General features: G+C 31.1%; 1 long non-coding RNA gene across 1 annotated transcript in view; it reads right to left on the reverse strand.

The window, feature by feature from the left end:
- Positions 1-6,841: 6,841 nt before the first annotated feature.
- The window catches only part of LOC123661620, a 37,993-nt gene continuing 22,436 nt past the window's right edge, over positions 6,842-22,398 (reverse strand). Inside the window, exon 2 of the long non-coding RNA XR_006744368.1 lies at positions 6,842-7,040. This is a non-coding gene — a long non-coding RNA (uncharacterized LOC123661620). The remainder of the gene's footprint in view (positions 7,041-22,398) is intronic.

Raw genomic sequence — 22,398 nt, forward strand, 5'->3', positions numbered from 1 at the left:
GTACCCCAACACCATTTTCAATTTATTAGTTAATTCGTAAAATTCACTAACAGCTACCGTAGTAATTATATTAGATTTTAAAGAAACGTAACCACGCATGTCTGTTTTTAATACATCAGCAATAAACATAACCTTGTTGATAAGATAAATGCACTCGCGGAAATGATACACAATACCAACGCTGATAAAGAAATAAAAAAATACAGTCAATTGAATTACAGATATCTCGTGTTGTTTCATAATATTTAATCAATTAGCTAACGGGTAGGTTGTGTGTACAGAATATTTATGTCGACTGTGAAACAAGTTTATACATGTAGTTTTATGAAATTTATCGACTAATTAACAGGTTTGATATTAGTTTTGGTACAACACTAGAGATGGTGTTGGATTAGCTAAATCCTTCTCCTTTTAAAGATAACTTCTGCTCAGTTGTGTGATAACAATCTCGTACAAAAAACTAGGGTGAAAAGTCATATGATGTAAATTCGTCATTACTACCTGTACATTTGTCATACCAGTAGAGCTTTAGTTGTTGATGCAAAAATTTAACCAAATGTGAGCTAATGATGGAAACAGCGTAAAGGGGGTGCTACAAGCGACTTACTTGCCATACAAAACTTATTTAAATCTTGAATGAAAATTGGAAGTATCTATGATAATTGAAACTTTGGTAAATTTCATTTTATTTTACGACCCTGTAACTAATTAGTATGAAGACATAATATACTCTACTCTGCTCCACTGATGGTGAAGAGACACCCTCAATAAAACCCCTCAAATAACAAATGCCTCCTCGAGTATCTTTATTACCAATCAAATCAATAATTTATTTTAGAAATTACAAATTACTACTTAATACACAACAATCATAATACTACAATCACAGTACACTATTTGAGGTATACTTTCAAATCCTTTTTTTACGATATGTTAAGACGAGAAAACACACAAAAAGTAAGTTCACGTTAAAAAATGTCACGATAAATAAAGTGTAAAATTGATAAAGAACAGGAAAATTTCAAACTTAAATTTCACCTCTTTTTGTTGTAAAACCGCAAAACATATTTACTATGATTTCTAAGAAATTTTAAATAATTAGACTTCAATGTTATTTTTTTTATTCAATTAAAAATGTACTGTAACTGTTTTCTATCGTACTTAATTTATTAATACATTTTTTGTCTGTCAAAAATTCGAACTAACGATTCGAAATTTAAATTTTGCTGAACGTGTACAAATAATTAGTTTTACATTACATTATCTAATTGAATTTCGAACATTCATATTTCTCAAAGAATAATATTGATTACAAAACAATTTATTATTATGATAAAACATAAATAAATCCTACAATAAAAACTTGATGTCATAACATTGAGGGTAGTTACATAAAAAAAATCATAACGTCAACGGTTCCTTCAACTTATGTTATAAATAAATAAATAAAAATATCTTATAAAATACACACAAGATCGTCTGTTCCCACGGTAAGTAACTTAATGCTTGAGTTATAAGTAACATTCGACTGATATTGAAAAATACATAGAAATAATACACTTAAACTCGTCGAGAATCGAACCCACGACCCCCGGAGCAGAAAGAAAATAATTTTTGAAACACTAATTACACTTATCAAACGACGATTCAAGAGTACTTTAAAATTTATTTATTTGAGTCAGGTCTAAACACAGACTTATAAAGATTACAAAGAAACTTGTATCATAATTACATTCCGAAATGAAAATAAAATCGTTAGAATTTAATATGACTATACAATTTTACTTCATTTTCTTATCACCTAAAGCCAATTCACAACATCACTTTTGGCTGCGATGTTATCGATTTGACATTTCGATGGAACAAACCTGGGTACATGTTTATACATATGTAATTTCTTTGGTTCAAAATCGATGATTCGACCAAGTCCATTGACCACCGTTCCAGACGGGGCTAACGATTATTTGCTGTAAACACCTAGCGACGGTCTAAAAGTATATGTATATATTTCCATTTATATAATACTAGTATCCTGCTCCGACTTCGCACGGGTAATTAACAAAAAAATCAAAAAAAAATTTAAATAATTTATTTGAAATTATGATATATCACCCTATATCACCCGTGGACAGTGTAACTTCCCAACAGTGAAAGATTTTTCAAATCGGTTCAGTAGTTTCGGAGCCTATTCAATGCAGACAAACAATCAAATCTTTCCTCTTTATAATATTAGTATAGACTAGCAACGCGTCACGTTTTCCCCCGCGTAATTAGTAGCAAAATCGGTAACGAGTATATCTTAGTATTTATAATCACAAATGAACACAAAATGAGCTTAGTAGAAAAATCGTCGTTGATCACATATACGGCTTTGAATTTAAATAACCTATGAGCACATAAAGAGGTTTGTATTTGAATCGTCATTCTCACTCTCCATCATATGCTCATATCGGTAAGCAGTTTGATGCTTATATATGTTGATTTTCTCCTGTGTCGGGGGTCCGAAAACACATACAATACACAAGCACAACGCCCAGACCACGACTAACATCTATATGGGTATGGTGAGCGGGGATCGAACCCGCGACCGCCAGCGCAACAGCCAGTGCTATTATCGCTGCGCTAACGCGTCATGTAACAACCGGCTGATATAGCTATGTTTTTTTTGATAAATATACATACATATATAAATACATAACAGGGAGGAATTTTATTTGAGTCGTTTTCAAAATATAATATGGTATGGTATGTAGTGTTTATGGAAGTAGTATTGTCCAACTGATGGTATTATTAGAATAACACTTTATACAAAAAAAAAATGTAAAAAATAAAAACTTTATTATGTATTGCACTCAAAAAATACATGTAACAACAACATAATAATAAGGTTTATGGCAAAGGTGGACTTATCTCTAAAAGAGATTTCTTCCAATCAATCCATGGTCATATATATGTATATTAAATATTATATAGCTATAAATTTAATTTGTTTGTTGAGTAAGGTCTTTTTTTGCTCAAATTAATACGTGTGAAGCCGCGGGGCACAGCTAGTGGTATAAACTGCAAATAATATTGTTTAAAACGTAGCCGTATTTTATCTAGTATTTCGAAAGGACCGTTGCCATGTTATTAGCTGACATAAGACAGATCGCATCTGGCTCGCCCTTGGCATATAATTGTAGAATGTAAACTAGTGGAGGAAGAACTGTAAATTACATTAATTGGTATCTTTTATTACATTATTTATATAATTACATATAATACATTACTTATTAAAGGTGTTCAAAGCCTTTATTTTGTAACAATATAATCATGATGTCATACAAACTTTTTTTGATGTTAAAATTGAAAAAGCACAAATAAATATATGTATACTTCATCAGCTCAGCCTATTGAACCACTGCTGGACATAGGCCTCCCCAAGTTCGCGCTAGACATCCCGGTTTTCCGTAATCTTCATCCAGCCTACACCGGCAATCTTACGTAGATCGTCGGTCCAACGGGCCGGAGGACGTCCCACACTGCGTTTGCCAAGACGCGGTTTCCACTCGAGGACCCGTCTACTCCACGGCCACCTCAACTTGCTAATTCTGTCTATAACAAATATGTATACTTAGATGTATGAGAAGTTATTTCGCTTCAAATACTTTTTTTTTCCAAAAATATAACTTAATGTTTTGTATGTACATAGATAGGTATTTAAGTTACAGATAACAATTAGTTGTTTGTCACAGCACTGGATGTTGCGCTTATGGTCGCGGGCTCGATACCCGCTCATGACAAACATTTGTATATGTCATACAAATTGACACGTGTGTCACGATGATTTGTCGCGGTTTGGGAATTTGTGCTCGTGTATTGTGTGTGTTCCCGAACTACCGACACAGGAGAAAATACTAATGGGAGCCGTTAAGTGTGAAACATTTATTTTTTTAATATTTATTAGTTGTGGATTGCGCGTTTGAGATTTATGTTTCCAGACCCCTAACACAGGCTAAACTTACTAAGTACGAAGGATTTATTATTTATTTTTATATAATTTCTCTTAATCAGGCCATTTACTTTATAAATCTGCAGAACGCACACAATGTGTAAAACAGTATAATACACTTACCTCAACCGATTCCTAAGATCAAACAACAACAAAAAAAAAAACTTAAGCTATCGAATACAAAAGCAAACAAATTACCCCTAATTACGTATCAATATTTATCTTTAAGCATTATCGTAAACATAAGTTCAACGAGGCGTGGTCACATTATTATGATCGTCTAAGCAATAATATGGAACACAATAGCTATATAATTGCCTTGTAATTGTCTACAATAGATTGCTATGTGCATACAATACAGAGACCGTTAGATTTTATTGCAAACTAGTTGTTTTTACGATCGACGAATTATATAAATTATGTTTCATTTGGTTTTTCGATAAGTGTATTTTGTTCTCGATTATGTGAAGAAATAAGTATAATTGAATTCGAATGAATATACGATTTAGTTTATATTTTGATTTTATTCGTCAATTGTTTGCCGTACGGCTCACCAGATGGTAAGCGATTATCGTAGCTTATAGACATCTGCAACCACCTTCAAACTTCCCCAGGAAGTTTAGTCACCTTGGTCACCAGAGGAACACAACAATGCTTGGAAGCAGTATTATTTAGCTGTAATCTTTTGTAAGGTCGAAGGCCAGAATGGGTGTCCTCAGTTAAGCCTACAGATTTCTTTAATATCAAGAGCAACACAAGCGCTTTGCTGAAACTACAGCTTTTAAGGCAGTGCTTCTTGCGCTACGTCTTACTCACTAGAACCACACGACACTACTTAATGTATAATTTGGATGTATATTAATAGTATAATTTGGCTGTGATTTTTGGGTTGCTTTAGATTTTGACCAAGATATTGGCTGGCTGTATCCTACCTACATAGAAATAATTATATTTTTCAAGTAAGCCTTGATTAATTGTAAAAACCAAGCAAAGCGTTCTTAAGCATTACTTTAATTTAATTTAATTCATATAATGTAATTGTTACTAACCCTGTTTTTGTTTTGTTTTATTTTAAGTTTATTTGTTACTAACACATAATTTAGTTTAATTTTCATATTTTAATTTTATTTATTTTATTTTATTTATTTATTTTGAATATGGAATTATTTCTGAAATAAATGATTATTATTATTATTAAGCGAAAAATGAGTCTTTAAATTTTTTACTAACTTATTAAATTTTGATTGTATATCTATTTTATATTTCAAACAAAGAAATAATAAGTACATCGCAATAATTGCACTATTTTGCACTGAATTACACATATACATTGCACAATTCGAAGTCATTACAAAATTACCATCCTTATTGGATTCCTCATAATCGTGGAAAGATACGCGATAAAACTATTTCTTAAGAAATATTAGTCATAAATACGTCTGAGTACTTTAGAAAAGTCAACCAAAAATGTGTTTTTTTTTTTCAATAATAGAATTCCCTTTACATATAAAATTCTCTTCTCTATTCTAACTTCTATTTATTGAGTTTTTTAGTACCAAATTATTCTAGTAACTCATCTACGATTAATTCCTTCTAAGATCCTTTTGAGAAGATTAGGTGAAAAAATCAGCAGTTAGACATTTTCAAGAATCAATACAATAGTCATTACCATATCAGTTAAATTTATAATTAAGTTTCTTTATAAGTAAATATTGAACTAAAGCTCGTTAGTGCGTTTGTTTAACGCTAATCAGTAGTTGATTGTAAAAAACTCAAATTATCAATAACATGTTTAAGCAGCGTTATCTTAGTATGTGTATCGTGTATAATTTCTTCTAATTAATTTAAATTATTCAATATAAAATAACAAATAAATATTTAGTAAGCGGACTCCATCTCTAAAATCACCACAGCTAGGCAAATATACTTTGTACTTTTTAATATAGATATATCTCAACTGATTATGAGATTGACGAATATTTCATGACGAATTTTTTTTCCAAAGCACGCTTCGATCAAATTCGAATCAGCTGTGGCCACCCGGATTCGAACCTGTGACCTTCGGGTGTCAACTCACTTTACATATTCGCTGAGCTAATTCCTTACTAGTGCCAATCTGATAACAGAAATTCTTTTTTGACCGACTTCAAAAAAGGGGAGGTTCTCAATTCGACTATAAATATAGGCCTTATAACGTTGTGTTATAATTAGTATAAGATCACCAGTAAGTAATAAATACATTTAAAACTGTGTAAGTTTAAAATATATTAATAGAACATACGAAATCACTTGAAGTTCAGTTTCTATGTCAATCAGTTTTTCATAGTTTATTGACCGGTCATACACCGGGTGAAGGTTATATAGCCCACAAGGCCGTATGTAAGTACCTAAATATTGCGAAATTCGTGATTCAGGATTTTAGTAAATTTTCCGGTAAAATCATAAATAGTAGTCTTAAAATCCACTTTAGTTTCCTACATATTAAATTTATAAGAATAATTACTATTTTATTTGGTTCTCGTACAATATGAAAACAAGATATTCTAACATTTGAAACTAAATTTCACAATTATTTATAGAAACCATAACACACAAAACTTTTCATTAAATCAACTAAAAGCACCATTTTGTAAACAAATTGAAATAAACATGAATTAAATTGAAGGAAAAAAGAAATACAATTAATTTATTTTTTAATTAAAAACACCAATAGCCAAGTTTCATCTCATTCAGCTTAAATATGGCTATAATATAGCTAAGTCGTAATAAATATGTACTAAAAATATATTTAATTAATTTATACAAATAATATAGAAAAGAAAAAAATATATTTTAAAATAAAACATCAAATATTCTGTCATGATTTTCATTTATTAAGTTTTAATATGACTTTAACATAAATAGGCTATAATAAGTACATATCAAAAGAAACCTAAATTACATTCAGTTGATAAATATCTGCGTCGTCTATACATTTGAGCGGAGTTCGTCGTCCGGCCGTCGCCCGGCTGCAACCTTCACCCCGACACCTCCAAGGTTATAATACTTCCTGAAAAACAAAATCAAATCATTTTAATATTTGAAAGTAAAAAAAAAGCTAAGTGTAATGTTCATTGTAACGTTCTTTTTTTGAATTCGGAATGAATTATTTATAATGATATGACGTCACATGATACTTAAAATTTGTTGTTGTTGTCGGCTTCTGAAATTATTTTTTGATATTTGAATGTTCTTGTGTTTGTTTCTCTTAAAGTTTGGTATTACAAAATGTAACAATAAATTTTAGTACTTGGTAAATTTTAATTTCATTCATTCATGTCAAAATATGTATAGCGGATGCCAAAATACACAAGTATCTGTTGACTGCTTGGTCACGTTGAAACTTTTCATTTATGTATTACCTTAGTATAGAGTATCAATTTAATATAAAGAAGTTTCTTTTTATTATACAACAAAAATTTTATGGAAAGAAATAAGGGTTACAAGATTACACACTTTTACAATTTTAATGTTGTATATGTTGTGGATATATCGTAAAATTGGCATTAAAATCAAATTTTACGACATGGCCACGACGTATACAAAAATATTCGCCAATCCACAGTGTAACGGCGTGGTGTATTAAGCTCCGAACTTTCTCCTATGTAGCGAAAGAGGTCTATGTCCAGCAGTGGGATGATACAGGCTTAAATATTTTCTTAGTTCAAATTCAATAATTTATAAGTAAAATGCAGAAAATAGTTTTTGTTCATTTTAAATTCTAGGAAAATCCACAAAATTACAATAATCTTTAAATCACGTTAAAATTGTCGATATTTTACGCAAATACTTGCATTATGGTCGAGCACATGATTATCTTCAGCCTTTCATAATATTTCATATACAAGTCACGATTGTGATTCTTTCTTGACCAGCGCTTGTGACATTTTATATTTAAGATTTCCTTAACAGACGAAATGAAAGATTAAGTAAATAATCATTTAAACGAAACTTTTTATTTTAAAATACTTTATTTTTGCTAACAATTTATAAATATCTAAATATAATTTAAAAAACCCGCAGTAGAACGGTGTGGATTGAGCTCAGATCCTTTTCTTATATGAAGGAAGAGGCCTATGCCCAGCAATAGAGTATTACAGGCTGAATAGTAGCATATAGTAGTAGATAAATATCACAATATGATACTGTAGTAAGTAGCATTGTTGAATAATTATTTGTTTACGCACACACAAGAGGAACGACAAAATCAATGGTGAACAAAAAGTTAAAAAGAGTATTTTAAGCAAAAGTTGGAAATTCAAATTGAAGAAGAAGAAAAAAATTAATGGGAAATGTTTAGTAAAATAATTAATCGCATAGTGTTAAATAACGTTACCAATAAAAAAAATATGAAACTAAATATTATATGACTCCTACATGGAGAAAGAGACCTACGAGTATGTCCAGCAGTGGGATGTTACAATTTGACTCTATCAAATAATATATCAAATTGTAATAAAAGTATAGTAATATTCAAATTTGGAATATTCGGTTAAGATTTTGTTTGATATTCCAAATTTACAAAATAGAATTCAAAATAATTACATGTAACATTTAAAACATTAACATTAATAAAGAATTATTTACATATTAAATTGATTTATATCTTTATCTATCTATCTTACATCTATTGCGAATTTAATATTTATAATCTCATTTATCAGAACAAAAGCATGATGTAATCGTTTGAAATACTCAGATGTCATGACCTCTCACAACTGTCTAGAATTCTCCAGTCTACCGACTGACATTGCCAAGTTTTTCTTTTAAAAATACATTAAAATACGATTAGATAACGATCGATCTTTTTATTTCATTTGACGAATTGATTTTTTTTTTGTTTAATATTTTATTTTACCAATCATTCATAGATATTCATCTATATATATTTCCAGAGAAATGTTAATGTCACTTCAGAGTTTATTAAGTGCTTCGTATTAGTTTTTATTATTGTATAATTATATAGTAAAGTTTATGTGATTTTAACGCAAATTTATACATATATGTTATTGATATAGGCTATAAAACATACTAGATAGACGTTAAGACTTATAAATGTCACTCCATGTCATGTGAAATCGTATTCTATTTTCAATTAATTGTAACAATTTACGAATATCGAAATTCATATCTTTCATTCACGTTCGAAATTCAAAATAAAATTTTATAAATTCTGAAATTGCAAAATGAAATAAAACATTTTCAATAGAATCTTGCAACAAATAATATCATTCATTCCGTTGACATTTTGGCGTGGAGTAAATCGATTTTTTTTTTCACATTCTTAGTATCGCAAGTTTACGTCAGCTATTCTAATGGGTGCGTTGGCACTTTGACACGACCTTGGTTCCCGATAGGCAAAATCTCCTTCACCTTGGTTAGGTCAGTGACGTTTCGGAGCCATTAGGAAAAAGTGTTAAAATGGGTGTGAACATGCGTGAAGCATACGTAATAAATGTTTGGATATAAGGTCAGATATTTCTGTTAAGGTTAAACAATATATCCCTGTATTTTTATATTCTGAATATAGCAAACCAAAAACTCCCAAGCTACTCTAAAACGTATATATATCTTGTGTATAAAATTATTACACCTGGCGTTACGTGGCATTTAATTTGCTCCACTGATTTTGCACTCTTTAAACTCTGTCAATGACTTAATCAATGTTTTTGTTTACTTTCAAAGGAGTTTCTAATTTAACAGTTGACTATGGATGGATTGTAAGCTAGCGATGTTTGTAACTTCACAAATAAATAGGGACCCCTCAAACTTGATATGAAAGAAGAGAGGAACACGTTTATTCGGGACATCACACAAATCGTAAACAGTTTTTACGCAAAAATGAAAAATACAGTTAAATAGAAATTCACTTCAGCCTATCGCAGTCCACAGCTGGACCAGTTCGCGCCAAAAATGGCGTGAACTCATGTGTGTTGTCCATTGTCAACGCGCTGGTAGGCGAGTTTGTGACCGCAGGGCTGGCTTTGTTGCACCGAAGACGCTTAGAAATAGCAATAATAATAAATAATAAGTAAATACATATAGAAAAAAAAATGAAGAAAAAATATATTACAAGAACAGTAACATAGACTACAAAAAAAAATATCAAAAAAAGTCCTTATAATATATTAAATCTAAAATCAACATCAGTTTTATAAGTCAAGTTCTGTTGTAAATTTAATCCAAATTATTACTTTTATCTTCTATGTGAAAGTACAAGACGTCCATTGTGATTTTTCAATGTGACTTTCTAAAGTAAGATAATTGTCGAATGTATTCCTAAAAGAATTTATCGACAACAAACACAAATTGTTTCACATCATAATATTAAAGTGCAAAGACCAGACTTTAATTGAATTAGTATTACACGATAAAATTCAAATTTCCTCATTAAAATATGTGTTTTAATTATTCAATATGCTGTTTAGCTTTAAAAAACGCTATTTCCGTTGCTCCATAAATATGATTCTTGGAAGAATTATCGTCGTTTCAGCACAGATGCATTTTTGAGTGAAACTGTGAAGTGAAATGACAAATTATAGTTGATGTGCTCTGTAACGTTGTCTTTGATCTTACGATGTTTTCTTTAGCCCTCGTACCGTTGACAATTAATCGCAATATATAAAAATTCACACGCTATTAACGCTCTTATTTTTACCAAGTTAACGTTTATATTTGCTTGTATTGCTTTTGTTGAGTTTTAGTTGAACATGTTTTTGCCTATTTCACCTGCCATTTTTAGTTTTTGATCTTCGAAGAGGTTCAAGTTTGCGTTAACAATTATAGATTAAAGTCAGAATCGGTTCCATCGGTTCAATTACAGACATTTATTTTTCTAAGTGATCTTCTTAAGTGATCTTCATAATCTTTATTAAGTAACTGGCTGTGCCCGCGACTTCGTCCGCGTGGAATTTAACAAAATAAGTTGTAGTTTAGTTCTCAGAATTTTAAAAAAAGATCTAAAACAAAAGTAACCTAAGCTACTCCTCTTTACAGCAGCTATCTGCCAGTGAAAGTCCCGTCAAAATCGGTCCAGCTGTTTCAGAGAATAGCTAGAACAAACTGACAGACAGAATGAATTTAGTAAAGAGCGTTTATTTCATATTACAAACAGACACTCCAATTTTATTTATTTGTGTAGATTGAATGTTTTTATTAGAGTTATATTGTTTGATAGATAGAAATATATCACAGATTTCATTGATTTTAGTATATATTTTTTTGTTGATGTAAAAATAGGTGTAAAAATATGTATTTCAATTCATTCAATATAAAAGTTTCAGATTATCAAATTAGGAATACAGATCCATGTACCTTAATTAGAAAAACCTCTTCTCTATTAGATTACTACCCACCTACCTAATACTAAACGTTTGATTTCGAGAACACTAACTTCCTTTTCAGCTAGACTTCAGTACAATAATTTAAAATTTCAATTAACTGAACTTGCTGTACTCCGCGGTTTCGCATGCGTTAAGGAATAATATAGCCTATAGCCATCTTCGGTAAATTGACTATCTAACGCAAAAAGAGCTTTTCAATTTAAACTAGTAGCTCCGGAAATAAGCGCGTTTAAGCAAATAACCCTTTCAGCTGTATAATATTAGTATAGACTAGCTGTGCCTACGACTTCGTCCCCGTTTTAGGTATTTACCTGTTCAACGTGATTCTTTAAATTGGCATAACTTTTTTATTTATGAACCGATTGACATTACATAAACACTAAGTGTAAGTGAAGGTTATCACAATATTTTAATGAAAACCACATCAAAACTGGGTAAGGCGTTTCTGAGATTAGCGTACACAAACGCACAGACAAACAGACAAAAGTTCTAACAATCATTGTTTTCGATGCTATTTGCGTTAATAAAGGACCCAATAATATTTTTTCTCATATATCTTCCATGTACAGACAGCGATCCGTTACATTTTTATTACATGTATGATGAGTGGTAACGCACCTAAATAACAAATTACTTCGCAATATTATTGAATGTATAAATTAAATCATTTCAACATAATGTATGTAGTAGTACATACCTACATAATGTATAGTCATTAATGGGCTGAATTGCAAACCTAGTTACATCGATCCAGTACTGAGTAATCCTATTGGAAGGGACGATACGGTCTAATTGCTGACAGTAGAGCGGATTTATAATTAATGTTTTAGGTAATATGTGTTCGCTCGCAAACAAAAAAAAAATACAACGTAGAGACACGAAAAAATAGTCAAATAAATAGGCGTTATCAAAGATTACTAAAAAGTAGTAATCAGATATCAATAAAATTGAAACAAACCGCCTGAAAAGCTTATTAGCTTTCGATCAAAGTAAGAATCATCAAAATCGGTAAACTCAATGAAAAGTTATGCGGTATAATACAATGCGGTCGATGAATATACAGTTAAGTAAATACGCATTATTAGATATAACTCGAAAAGTACTTGCTAGTTCTCAATTAAATTTAAATGCGACCACATGGTACTCACCAACTTTTGATAAAAAAGTCATCAAAATCGGTCCACCTCCCTCATTTTGAAGTCGATTAAAAAAACTATAATGTAACACATAAAAATAATAAAATCGAAAACCTTCCCCCTGTAAATGAGGTACAGCAGGAAATCCGACTGGGGTAGTACCTTGACCTTACAGCTAAATAATACTGTTTTGAAGCAGTATTGTGTTCCTGTTGGTGAGTAAGATGACCAGAGCTCCTGGGGGGGATTGGGGATCGGGTCGGCAACGCGCTTGCGATTGCGGTCAACGGGCTTAAGATTCTGGTGTTGCAGGTGTCTATAAGCTACGGTAATCGTTTACCATCAGGTGAGCCGTACGCTTGTTTCCGACCTAGTTATATGAAAAAAAGAAAAATAATATTATGACTTAGTACGGAAATTATCGAAATATATTATTATTTAGAGAAGGTTATCAGTTTCTGGATTTTTTCAAGGGTGATAATCGAGAGTCAGAAGTTTATGTACATACAAACTTAGGACAAACAAATAGACGACAAACGATATCTGTATGAGATACACAAAATTTTGCCATAAAACACCAATACAATCGTTAGTTATACAAGGATTTGATCCACAATCGCTATGGCAACAGCAAGTTGTACAAATAAGAAAACTTCACGATTTAGCCAATAACATCCAATTTTTGGGCAAAGCCTTCTTTCCCCATGTAGGAGAAGGATTTAACCTTTATCCACCATGGTGCTCCACTGCGAGTTGGCGGACATAATCCCCACTATGAGTAACGATCACTATCAGGTATCTGCTTTAGTTACACATTTAAATGATATTAATAACTTAGGAAAGTTATTGCTGTTGATACATGCGGTGGATAGTACACACCTTTTTTTTAAGACAAAACTTGAGGACAATGCCCAGTATTGCAATATTACAGGCTGAATCAAAGCGGCATACGTCATCAAATATATAAATAAAAATTGTAATTGGAAACATGGATATCATTAGAAATATTTTAAATTACGTGTAAAGATAATGTTATTGTAGGAAACATTTATCTGTTAAACATATAATAATGAACACAATCGTTCTATTATCTATATAATATTATAAAGCCATTTGTTTGTTTGTTTAGTTTATTTTCAAATAAACGTTATTATTACTGATAAGAGCGTTAGACTCCAGACTAGTGTGAATATTTAAATTTAAAACAGAATATTTAATAAGCTTAAAATTATAATGATTAAATCAATTATATGAAAAAAAAAAATCGTATATGAATGAAATGAAGACAAAATACTCAAAAACGTAATTTCTAACAGACAGATGTGATTTTGATAGATAAAGATGCTTAAACTTGTTAAATTCACATTTTTATTATAAAAACAGTAAGAAGCCCTCAAGAAACTTACTTGACCAGGCCAAGGCCGAATCGCACCAACCGATGACATCTTTGATGATAACGATGAACAATAAACGTTATATCAGATTAATATAACTATGAAATGTAAAATAAATTATTTTTAACCGACTTCCAAAAAAGGAGGAGGTTCTCAATTCGACTGTATTTTTTTTTTTTTTTTTTTTTTTTTTTTATGTATGTTACATCAGAACTTTTGACCGGGTGGACCGATTTCGACAAATTTTGTTTTAATCGAAAGGTGGTGTGTGCCAATTGGTCCCATTTAAATTTATTTGAGATCTAACAACTACTTTTCGAGTTATATCTAATAATGCGTTTTTACTTGACGCTTTTTTCGTCGACCTACGTTGTATTATACCGCATAACTTTCTACTGGATGTACCGATTTTGATAATTCTTTTTTTGTTGGAAAGGGGATATCCCTAGTTTGGTACCGTGATAAGGAAACCAGGATCTGATGATGGGATCCTAGAGAAATCGAAGGAAACTCTCGAAAATCCGTAATAACTTTTTACTGGGTGTACCGATTTTGATAATTTTTAATTTAATCGAAAGCTGATGTTTATCATGTGGTCACATATAAATTTTATCGAGATCTGATAACTACTTTTTGAGTAATCTTTGATAACGGGTAGTTGCTTGACTATTTTTTCGTCGATCTACGTTGTATTACTTGTCGATGTAATTGAAGTCGGTTTTTTTTTTCGTTTGCGAGCAAACACAATTATTTTTTTACTATTTCTACTCTATAATAAATTAAAATCAAAAACAATTTAATTCAAATGGCTCCAATAACACCTTCGAATCGTCGTTTTACAAATTACAATTTTAAAGTGATTGTTATTTTTAAAAGTGACGCTACCGCCAATTCGGGATGTAGAATCTGCAAGAAATTCCGCAGTTCTTTTTTTGAAAATAAAATATATAAACTGTGTATTAGTGCAAAATAAGTAATATCTTGCATTTAATAATATTTCCATTAGTATTTTAAATATTGAGGTAAGGTACAGTATCCTGTCCAAAATCTGGAACATGCCGACTGGGGCAGGACTTCGGCCTTACAGAAGATAATAGCTTAATATTACTACTTTCAAGTAATGCTGTGTTCCTTTGACGAGGAAGGTAGCCAGAGGTCCTTAGAGAGTCAGCTTACAATGCTTCTTGTATTGCAGGCGTCTATTGGCTACGGTAACCGTTTACCATTATTTAGGCCATACTCTTAGACGTTATATGTAGATAGGACGAGGCGAGGCAAAAGGCAGTTAAATAAAATAAAACGAGGTGAAATTAAGTAAATAAACATATTTAGTAATAATAATAATAAATATTCTTTATTGTACACCAAATAAAAGTAGAATATATTAAGGTTAGTGTTAACTTTGTACAATAGGCGGCCTTATCGCTAAAAAGCGATCTTTACCAGGCAACCGTGTTGCGGAGGATGTGACCAGTGAACACAGACAGACATATGTGTACTTATAACATATAGAATAATATTGTTGTATGTCTATATAAATATATAAATAGATAATAAAAAATATTTAATTCTTAATATAGGGTTCATTTGTAAAATTACTACAACGATACAGAGGAAGTCGCGCTACAGTAGTATATTGAGTACAAGTCATTGATCATTGTCTTAGTCATTCCACAATCATTAAATATTTATGATTTAAATTGTTCGATTACGTCAAATCACGAATTTTAACTTAACAGAAATAATGTTTGCCATTAAAATGCATTTGCGATTACGCGTATCTAATTTCAATACGGACTCATAATTAAAAAAAAAATTTATATCTATTGTATTATCAAAGGAAAATAAGTATTTGTTAAGCGATGTGGATTGAGCCCCAATCCTTCTGCTACACGGGGAAAGTGGACTATGCCCACCAGTGGGATGTTACAAGCTGCGTTGTGATCGTGATCGAGCATTATGTGAATTGTTAGTAGAGGATAGTGACCCCCTGAAACACAACACTATTGATGTCCAATAAAAAGTAATCTTTGTAGAATGATTACATATTCGTATCTATTCACAATAAAATAAATTTGAATTAAAAAAAAAATATCTGGAGAATAAATAATTACAGTAATCCCTTATTATACTAACACTAAGTTTATAAAGCTGATGATTTATTTGTTTGCTTATTTGTTTAGGTGCTCATTTCAGGAACTAATTCTTCGAATTATTTTTCTTTTGGATCGCCCATTTACCGAAGAAAGCTATAACCAATTTTTTTCCTACAATTAACGCCTGTGAAACCGCGACGTACAGCTAGTTAATTAATATTTTTAATCGAAATTGTAAATTGATTATTGTCTAAAGTCTAGCTAAAAAAGAAGTTTAAGCTTTTTTCACTCAAATTAATGCGTGTAAAGCCGCGAGGACTAGTTAATAATATAACATAAAATAATAAATAAAAAATCGCTTTTCAATTATAACTTGCGTCATACGAATAAAATAATAATAAGCTATTTTGGAAGCCATTACAATGTTAAATTTATATTCGGAGAATAATTTAATGGTAACGTTTAAATTAATTTATTTTAAAATAACGTAACGAAGTTTTTTGTAAAATACTTTATAAGCTGATATTAAAATTACAATTTCTTTTAGTTATTTTTTGTCACGTTTCTTTACTAACCGTTATTACGAATAATTAATTACTTAAATTTATTTTAAACTAGCTGTGCCCGCGGCTTCGCTCGCGTTGAAATCAGTGTGTCACAGTTTTCTCGGCAAATTTCCAGTGAAACAATTTACGTTTCGTAAACCTTCCTCTTGAAGTTCTCTCTCCATTGATGAAACCGTATGAAAATCCATACAGTAGATTTTGAGGGAATCGGTCACATACGCTTTTGGGAACTTTGTTTTATAATACACTAACTGTTGCCCGCGACTACGTCCGCGTGGTTATGAAGATATGCATTACTATTAAGATGCTTAACGCAAATTATTTTTTTATTTCAGTCACTTGAAATGCTTATCACTCTGAGTAACTTTTTCAAAGGCACAATTTAGTATAATTTAATAGTTATTTTTATAAAACCTCTCCATACACCACATTTTTAGTTTTATTTTCAGGCTGCAGTATATAGCCTTTCAGGCGAACAGCGATCAACCCCAATTAAACCCCCTTAGCGGTGGAATATCGCAAAACCCGTTCTTAACGGACGTCTACTAACTATAATCTACCTCCCTGCCAAATTTCATCTTTGTCCATCCTGGATAGATGGACCATCCAGCGGTTTTTGAGATCTCGTGATGAGTGAGTCAGTGACCTTTCTCTTTTATATATATAGATTACGATGTATTTTTTGGACACTTCCTCACCATCTATAGAGCATACATTTTAAATTTCAAGTCTCTAACCTTTATGACATAGGACTTTCATACAAACTTCCAACCCCGTTTTATCCCCTTAAGGGTCGAGTTTCGTAAAATCCGTTCTCAGCGCATGTTTACGCCCTATAAGGAACCTACTTGACAAATTTCAAGTTTGTGCTTTATAGCTTCGGATATTTCGTGATGAGTGAGTCAACTTACCATACCCCGTTTTAACCCTAAAAGGGAGTTGATTTCTAAAGATACATTATTTGAACACCTTCTCACTATATATAGAGCATACATTTTAAATTTCAAGTCTCTTACTTCAAAAATATAGGACTTTTATACAAACTTCCAACCCCCGTTTTATTCTCTTAGGGGTCGAGTTTCGTAAAATCCGTTCTCAGTGGATGTTTACGCCCTATAAGAAACATATTTGCCAAATTTCAAGTTAATAGCTGTTATAGTTTCGGAAATTTCGTGATGAGTGAGTCAACCTACCATCCCCCCCCCGTTTTAACCCTAAAAGGGAGTTGATTTCTAAAGATACATTATTTGGACACCTTCTCATCAGCTATAGAGCATACATTTTAAATTTCAAACCTCTTACTTCAAAAACATAGGACTTTCATACAAACTTCCAACCCCCGTTTTATCCCCTTAGGGGTCGAGTATCGTAAAATCTGTTGTTAGCGGATGTCTACACCCTATAAGAAACCTATGTGCCAAATTTCAAGTTTATATCTGTTATAGTTTCGGAGATTTCGTGATTAGTGAGTCAACCTACCATCCCCCGTTTTAACCCCCAAAGAGAGTTGATTTCTAAAGATATATTATTTGAACACCTTCTCACTATCTATAGAACATATATTTTAAATTTCAAGTCTCTTACTTCAAAAATATAGCACTTTCATACAAACTTTCAACCCCCGTTTTACCCCCTTAGGGGTCGAATTTCGTAAAATCCGTTCGCAGCGGATGTTTAAGACCTATAAGAAGCCTACCTGCCAAATTTCAAGTTTTTAGGTGTTATAGTTTCGGAGATTTAATGATGAGTGAGTCAGCCTACCATCCCCCGTTTTAACCCCAAAAAGGAGTTAATTTCTAAAGATACATTATTTGGACACCTTTTCACCATCTATAGAGCTTACATTTTAAATTTCAAGTCTCTTACTTCAAAAACATAGGACTTTCATACAAACTTCCAACCCCCGTTTTACCCCCTTAGGGGTCGAGTTTCGTAAAATCCTTTCTTAGCGGATGCCTACGTCTTATAAGGAACCTACCTGCCAAATTTCAAGTTTGTAGGTGTTATAGTTTCGGAGATTTCGTGATGAGTGAGTGACCTTTCGCGTTTATATATATTATAGATTAAACAAAATTAAATATGTAATCATATAAATATATGTAAAAGATATTAATATATTTGAATAAAATAAGTTATAACTAACTAGCGACCTCTGTCCGTCGTCCATAATGTTTTACACGATAAGTCATCACCAACATATGATATACTAAAACATTCTCCTAAACACGTTGCATCTTATAGTATAAGTATTTTTTCGATCGGTTCAGTGGTTTTCCCAGTATAACTGAACAAAAAACCAGCTCTCCATCTATTAGTATAGAAGATTTTCAGAAACACAATCCAAATCACACATTCTTTTATTCAACGAGACTTCAAAACCACTTTTGAATTGCCATTTTACAAATAATTATGTTAATTATTTATTTAGCCAGTTGATGATTTGAAGCATCGCAAGCGCGTTGCCGATCTTCCAGACCTTTGGGGAATTGGGGATAGGGTCGGCAACGCACTTGCAATACTTCTGATGTTGCAGGCGTCTATAGGCTACGGTAATCGCCTACCATCAGGTGAGCCATAACCTTGTTTGCCGGCCTAGTTATAATAAAAAAAAAATTAAAAAATCCGTACATTTACTAAAAATTCGAATTGATAACCCCCTCCTCTTTTTGAAGTCAGTTAAAAACTTACTAAATATTATATAAGAGTAAAAATATCAAAATACTGAATTGTAAATCGTAATCCGTACAAAAATGTCGGGCCGTCAATTTGTTGCCGACCGATGAGGTCGGAGTTCATCGTACTTACGGCAACGGTATTACAAGTGAACAAACTGTGGATATAGTTCAATGTTCACTTTTTCTATTGATATAGATCTTTTATAATCTGTATAAATAAAAATCTATTCAATTAACTTAGAATATAAGTCTGAATATTAATTGAATCAATTTAAAACACTAGCTGTGTCGCGGTTTCATCCGCGTTAATTCTAGAAAAAAAAAACGTTCTAAAATTTTATATGGCCTATAGCCTAACTCGGTAAATGGACTATGCAATACAACATTTTTTTTTCGAACCATTAGTTCCTGAGATTACCGCGTAAAAACAAACAAACCCATCAGATTTATAATATTATTACCATTGAGTTTCAATTAAATGATTATCATTGCCTTAATATATCGATTAACTAGTATTGTTATATGAAATACCTATATGAAAGTACGTAATAAGAATCTTAATTATGAAACATTATCAAATATTAAGAACTGTCTGATCTGTGAAAGAATAATTTTATTTATAGTATCTTTTTCATTATAGGCCGTAACAAACAATGGTGTACCTATGTTTTCGTTTTGCTTGTCAGAATAAGAATAAATATATTATAATAATTATAAAAGATTATTTTAATGCTCCAACACGATGGGTGCCGTTACATTCTGTGAGCTTTTTTTTTTTTAATTTAAACAATTAAGATTCTTATTCACGTTTATAAATTATCAACATAACATTATTAAAAATTAAATTATACTGTCACATTTTTATGAATTTAACGAAATTACTATAAACTAGCTGTGCCTGCGACTTCGTCCGCGTTTTGGGTATTTACATTGTCAACGTGATCCTGTAAAATTGGCATAACTTTTTTATTTATGAACCAATTGACATAAAACAAACGCTAAATGTTAAGTGAAGCTTAACAAAATATATTAGTGAAAACTACATCTAAATTGGATAAGCCGTTTCTGAGATTAGTGTAAAAAAATGCACAGACAAACAGACTAAAAATTCTATCAACTCGATCGTTGTTTTGGGTGGTATTTGCATTTATAAAGGTCCTAATTTTTTTTTCTCATATATCTTCTATGTACAGACAGCGATCCGTTACATTTTTATTATATGTATTGATAGATAACTATGTTTCCTCGTGAATTAAATAAAAACTTACATCAATTTACATCGACTAGTAATACAACAAGGGTAGTCAAAAAAAATAGTCAAATAAATACGCTTTATTAGATATAACTCAAAAAATACACATCAGACTCGTCAGATCAAATTCAGGTGGAAAAACACGATATGCGCTTTTGATTAAATAAATAAAAATCATCAAAATCGATGTATCCAGAGAAAAGTTATTACGTTAACACACATAAAAAATACAATCTAAATGAAAATCGTTTTTTTTTTTTTAAGTTAGTTAAAAATCTCACAAACGGCATAGTGTATAAAAAAATATTATTATAATATTAATTTAAATTTTTAACGCATTTTTTTTATAATAGTGACAGTATGCAACTGAGCGGCGTGATAGATTAAACTTTGAAAACATCCAATATCGAAAAAAGGTTTTTTTACCTAGCGGTAGTCAGATTGCAGGTTGATTTAAATTCACAATAAAAATAATATAGAATCAGGTATGTCAAAATTGTGGCCCGCAAACGCAATGTATCACAGAAAGAAGAATCATGACTTCACCCGATTTATCTACGGAAATTTTAAAATGCGTACACTACATTTTTTTATTTGAATCTGGCCCGCCTACACGTTCTAAATTTAATATATGGCCCTCTGCAAAATTGAATTTGACACCCCTGATATAGATAGTTCGAGTTTTCGAGTGTGAATTTAGCAATATATAATTTTGGTATCTGTGTACGTTTATTGTAAACAATCTGTGTTTACCTTACCCAGTACTGTTTACATTACGCCTGCATGCAATTTCAAAATCACCTTGCATCGCTATCCGTGTTTTTGGTTTCATGTTCGCCTTTCAATATAAACGCTTTTGACGCGGCTGTGGATTTATTTGTTTAAGTTTTTTTTTTTTTTTATATTTAGATTTATTTGTGCTTTAAGTTATTAAGATATTTTTAGATGAAAATACGCTTTGATTTTAGAAATTGTTTTGATAAGTTTTTGGATTAAATATTTTTAGAAATTAAAGCGTGGATAAATTATTGTAGCGGTATTTACTAAATCAAAATTAGGTTATTTTTGTTGGAATTGAGAAAACTGACTTACTAGTTCAAAATTAGATTATTTATGAATTGAGAAAACTGATCAAAAGTTTAAAATAACAAATATGAAACGGATGTTTTTTTAAAATAATAGTTTCAAAACAAAATATTATCAGTCATCAAAAGTTCTCTCAACATTTTGAACACGTTTCGAACTTGAAAAATTATAAATATAGAAGCCGTGTTATATGAATTCATGTACAATGTAAATGTCAAAACAATTGAAACGCTTCAAATATAAGTAATATTTTAATAACCTGATACTCGGTATAACACGAATATAATATGTATATCCGGGAATCCCCACAGGGTCATGAAGCATACAGGTAAATCCATCAAAGCTAGTAATTACAAAGACACGAGAGAAATGAAGCGTCTCACACATCTCTTTTATATAATGTATGTATCCACGACTTTCAAAAGACGCACAGCAAAAGGAAAAAGTTTAATATAAAGACTTGCGTCAATGATGTGCGCGCCGCAAAACCGCAGACACATATTGTCAAACAGCGAGGTCTGTTGCATTTTTGTTGTCCTTTCTTTTATATATTTTGTTGTTTGTTGTTATAGAACCAGGGGTGTCAATAGAATCTATTATCATTGTATATTTTAGATGATATAAGGTAAATAAATTACAAATATGGCTATATTCACAAAATGACTTCACACAAGAGACATTACTATATATTGACATTTTTTTTTTTACATTTATTTATTACTTATTTATTTTATATTGTGAATGTTTCGCGTAAATTTTTCTTAAAAGAAGACTACATTTCGAATTGGTGGTTGCGTCATATTAACTGTAATTTTTTAAT

This window comes from Melitaea cinxia, chromosome 17 (genome assembly GCF_905220565.1).
Source record: "Melitaea cinxia chromosome 17, ilMelCinx1.1, whole genome shotgun sequence".
Taxonomy (NCBI): Eukaryota; Metazoa; Arthropoda; class Insecta; order Lepidoptera; family Nymphalidae; genus Melitaea; species Melitaea cinxia.